Raw genomic sequence first — 5,293 nt, forward strand, 5'->3', positions numbered from 1 at the left:
TAAAAGTGACTAAAACATACTAGAAACTACCTAAAAAACAATGCCAAAAAGCGTATAAATTATCCGCTCATCATAACACCAAACTTAAATTGTTACTTGTCCCCAAGCAACTAAAAATAAGATAAAAAGAAGAGAATATACAATAAATCCCAAAATATCAATGAAGCTTAGTTCTAATTAGATGAGCGGGACTTGTGGCTTTTTGCTTCTGAACAGTTTTGGCATCTCACTTTATCCTTTGAAGTTCAGAATGATTGGCATCCATAGGAGCTCAGAATTCAAACAGTGTTATTGATTCTCTTAGTTCAGTATGTTGATTCTTGAACACAACTACTTATGAGTCTTGGCCGTGACCCTAAGCATATTGTTTTCCAGTAGTACCATCGGATACATAAATGCCACAAAGACATAACTGGGTGAACCTTTTCAGATTGTGACTCAGCGTTGCTAGAGTCCCCAGTTAGAGGTGCCCAGAGTTCTTAAGCACACTCTTTTGCTTTGGATCACGACTTTAACCACTCAGTCCCAAGCTTTTCACTTGGACCTTCATGACACAAGTACATGGTTAGGGACAGCTTGATTTAGCCACTTAGGCCAGGATTTTATTCCCTTGGACCCTCCTATCCACTGATGCTCAATGCCTTAGATCCTCTTTACCCTTGTCTTTTAGTTTAAAGGGTTACTAGCTTTTTGCTCTTGCCTTTTGGTTTAAAGAGCTATTGGCTTTTTCTACTTGCTTTTTCTTTTCTTTCTTTTTTTTTCGCCTATTTTTTTTCGCAAGCTTTGTATTTTTCACTGCTCTTTCTTGCTTCAAGCATTAATTTCATGATTTTTCAGATTATCAATAACATTTTTCCTTTTTCATTATTCTTTCAAGAGCCAACAATTTTAACATTCATAAACTTCACTATAAAAAATATGCGCTGTTCAAGCATTCATTCAGAAAACAAAAAGTATTGCCACCACATCAAAATAATTAAACTAATTTCAAGATAGAATTCGAAATTCATGTACTTCTTGTTCTATTGCAAATAGAAACATTTTTCATTTAAGAAAGGTGAAGGATTCATGGAACACTCATAGCTTTAAGACATAGGCACTAGACACTAATGATCATGTAATAAAGACACAAACATAGACAAAACATAAAGCATAAAAACTGAAAACAGAAAATTAAGAACAAGGAAATTAAAGAACGGGTCCACCTTAGTGACGGCGGCTAGTTCTTCCTCTTGAAGGTCCTATGGAGTGCTTAAACTCCTCAATATCTCTTCCTTACCTTTGTTGCTCCTCCCTCATGGCTCTTTGGTCCTCTCTAATTTCATGGAAGATAATGGAGTGCTCTTGGTGCTCTATTCTTAGTTGCTCCATACTGGAACTCAAATCTCCTAAAGAGGTGTTGAGTTGCTCCCAATAGTTGTGTGGAGGAAAATGCATCCCTTGAGGCATCTCAGGGATTTCTTGATGAGGGACTTCCTCATGCCTTTGTTGAGGTCCATGAGTGGGCTCTCTTGTTTGCTCCATCCTCTTTCTAGTAATGGGCTTTTGAGATGAATCTCTCTATCTCGCATGACTCGGAGGTGGAAGCAATTGCTTTCCCTTTCCTCTTTCTAAAGGTTTCTCCGATCTTAGGTGCCATTAATGGTTATGGAAAAATAAAAAGCATAGCTTTTTTCCCACACCAAACTTAAAAGGTTTGCTCGTCCTCGAGCAAAATAAGAAAGAAAGGAGGAGAAGAAGAAGAAATAGAGGAGATGGAGGTGTGGGAGTGGTTCGGCCAAGGGGGTTGGGAGTGTTTATGATGTGTGAAAATAAAGAAGTAAGGGGGGTATTTATAGAGTAAAGGGGAGAGGGAATCCGTGTGATAGGGGTTGGGTTTGGGAGGAAAATAGTTTGAATTTGAGTGGGTGAGGGTAGGTGAGTTGTATGATGGGAAACAGTGGATGTATGTGAGTAGTGAAGAGATTATGGGGAAGAGGGTAGGATTTGATAGGTGAATGGTGTTCGGAGAAGAGTGTTATGGAAAGGTGTGAAGAGGAATGAGAGTGAGTTGGGGTAGGTAGGGATCCTGTGGGGTCCACAGATCTTGAGGTGTCAAGGATTTCTCATCCCTGTACCTTTCTGGCATTTAAACGCCCTCTGTGTGGCTTTTCTGGCGTTAAACAATAGGCTGATGCCCCTTTCTGGCGTTAAACGCCAGTCTGGCTGTCAGTTCTAGTGTTTAAGTCCCAAAATGCTGCCAGACTAGGCATTAAACGCCCATTCTGCTACCCTTATTGGCTTTTAACGCCAGCCAGACACTAGACACCCTTTTTTGGCATTATACGCCAGTCTGTGTGCCATTTATGGTGTTTAACGCCCAGAATAGTGCCAGACTGGGCGTTAAACGCCCACTTTGCTAGCCTTACTGGCGTTTGAACGCCAGTAAGCTCGTCCTCCAGGGTGTGCTATTTTTGATGCCGTTTTTGATTCCTGCTTTAATTCTGTAGCTGTTTTTGTGACTTCACATGATCATCAACCTAAAGAAGACATAGAATAACACTAGAAAATAGAATGAAAAAGTAATTAATATAGATAAATAAAATTGGGTTGCCTCCTAATAAGCGCTTCTTTAATGTCAATAGCCTGACAGGAAGCTCTTACAGAGCTTCACAGATGCTCAGAGCATGGTTGTGGCCTTCCAACACCAAACTTAGAAGTTGAGTGTGGGGGCTCTGTCTGACTCTGTATTGAGAGAAGCTTTTCATGCTTCTTCTTCATGTTTACAGAAGAAGATCCTTGGGTCTTGAACACAAGGTAGTCCTCATTCAATTGAAGGACTAACTCTCCTCTGTCCACATCAATCACAACCCTTGTTGTGGCTAGGAAGGGTCTTCCAAGGATGATAGATTCATCCTCATCCTTTCCAGTGTCTAGGATTATAAAGTCAGCAGGGACGTAAAGGCCTTCAACCTTCACTAAGACATCCTCTACAAGTCTATAAGCTTGTTTCATTGATTTGTCTGCCATCTCTAGTGAGATTCTTGCAGCTTGTACCTCAAAGATCCCTAGTTTCTCCATTACAGAGAATGGCATGAGGTTGATACCTGACCCCAGGTCACATAGAGCCTTTTCAAAGGTCATGGTGCCTATGGTACAAGGTATTAAGAACCTTCTTGGATCCGGTTTCTTCTGAGGTAGTTTTTATTGAACCAAGGCATTCAATTCATTAATGAGCAATGGAGGTTCATCCTCTCAAGTCTCATTACCAAATAACTTGGCATTAAGCTTCATGATTGCTCCTAGATACCTAGCAATTTGCTCTTCAGTAATATCTTCATCCTCTTCAGAGGAAGAATACTCATCAGAGCTCATGAATGGGAATAGTAAGTTCAATGGAATCTCTATGGTCTCTGGATGAGCCTCAGATTCCTTTGGTTCCTCATTAGGGAACTCCTTATTGATCAGTGGATGTCCAGCAGGGTCTTCCTCACTGGAAATCACTGCCTTTTCACCCTCTCCAGGTTCGGCCACTTTGGATATGGTTATGGCCTTGCACTCTCTTTTGGGATTCTCTTCTGTATTGCTTGAGAGAGTACTAGGAGGAGTTTCAGTAACTCTTTTACTCAGTTGACCCACTTGTGCCTCCAAATTTCTGATGGAGGACCTTGTTTCATTCATGAAACCGAGAGTGGTCTTAGATAGATCAGAGACTATGTTTGCTAAGCCAGAGAGGCTCTGCTCAGAATTCTCTGTCTGTTGCTGAGAAGATGATGGAAGAGGTTTGCTATTGCCAAACTTATTTATCCCACCATTATTGTTGTTGAGGCCTTGTTGAGGCTTCTGTTGATCCTTCCATAAGAAATTTGGATGATTCCTCCATGAAGGATTATAGTTGTTTCTATAGGATTCTCCCATGTAATTCACCTCTTCCATGGCAGGATTCTCAAGGTCATAAGCTTCTCCTTCTGAGGAGGCTTCTTTAGCACTGCCGGATGTAGCTTACAATCCAGTCAGATTATGAGAAATCATATTGACTTGCTGATTCAATATTTTATTTTGAGCCAATATGGCATTCGGAGTATCAATCTCAAGAACTCCTTTCTTCTGAGTCATCCCATTATTCGTAGAATTTCTTTTAGAAGTGTACATGAACTGGTTATTTGCAACCATCTCAATGAGTTCCTGGGCTTCTGCAGGGGTTTTCAGATGAAGGGATCCACCAGCAGAATGGTCCAATGACATCTTGGACAATTCAGACAGACCATCATAGAATATACATATGATGCTCCATTTGGGAAGCATGTGAGAATGACACTTTTTTGTTAATTGCTTGTATCTTTCTCAAGCTTCATAGAGGGATTCACCTTCCTTCTGTTTGAAGGTTTGGACGTCCACTCTAAGCTTGCTCAGCTTTTGAGGTGGAAAGAATTTGGTCAAGAAAGCGCTGACCAACTTGTCCCAAGAGTTCAGGCTTTCTCTAGATTGTGAGTCCAACCATATCCTAGCTCTATCTCTTATAGCAAATGGAAAAAGCATAAGTCTGTAGAACTCGGGATCAACCCCATTGGTCTTAACAATATCACAGATTTGCAAGAATTCAGCTAAGAATTGATGAGGATCTTCCGATGGAAGTCCATAAAACTTACAATTCTACTGCATTAGAGAAACTAATTGAGGTTTAAGTTAAAAGTTGTTTACTCCAATGGCAGGAATTGAGATGCTTCTTCCATCGAAGTTGGAAGTTAGTGCTGTATAGTCACTAAGCATCTTCTTTGCATCTCTAGCATTGTTGTTGGGTTCGGCTGCCATGTCTGCTTCTTTTTCGAAATTCTCTGTAAGGTCCTCTCCAGAGTGTTGTGCTTTAGCTTCTCTTAGCTTCTTCTTCAGAGTCCTTTCAGGTTCAGGATCAGCTTCAACAAGAATGTTTTTTTCCCTGTTTCTGCTCATATGAAAAAGAAGAGAACAAAAAGGAGTAATGGAATCCTCTATGTCACAGTATAGAGATTTCTTGATGTGTTAGAAGAAAAGAAAAATATAGGAATGAGGTAGTGAGAGAAAAAGAAAAATTCAAACACAGAGGGAGAGAGATGGTTCAAATTATAAGTAGAAGAGAAGTGTTAGCAAATAAATAGAAAGAGATGAGAGAGAGAGAGAGTATTCAAAAATTAAAACTAAAAAGATTTTGAAAAAAGATTTTAAAACTAAAAAGATTTTTAATTAATTAATTGTTTTAGTTTAAATTAAAAAGATTTTTGAAAAAGTGTTTAGTGATTTCGAAAAAGATAAGAAATAGTAATTAGTTGAAAAAAGA

General features: G+C 39.6%; 1 non-coding gene across 1 annotated transcript; it reads left to right on the plus strand.

The window, feature by feature from the left end:
- The first annotated feature begins 4,278 nt into the window (after window positions 1-4,278).
- On the plus strand, window positions 4,279-4,386 carry LOC127746252 (small nucleolar RNA R71). Its single transcript, XR_008007872.1, has one exon. It is a non-coding gene; the product is annotated as a small nucleolar RNA R71 (small nucleolar RNA).
- Window positions 4,387-5,293: the final 907 nt, after the last annotated feature.

This window comes from Arachis duranensis, chromosome 3 (genome assembly GCF_000817695.3).
Source record: "Arachis duranensis cultivar V14167 chromosome 3, aradu.V14167.gnm2.J7QH, whole genome shotgun sequence".
Taxonomy (NCBI): Eukaryota; Viridiplantae; Streptophyta; class Magnoliopsida; order Fabales; family Fabaceae; genus Arachis; species Arachis duranensis.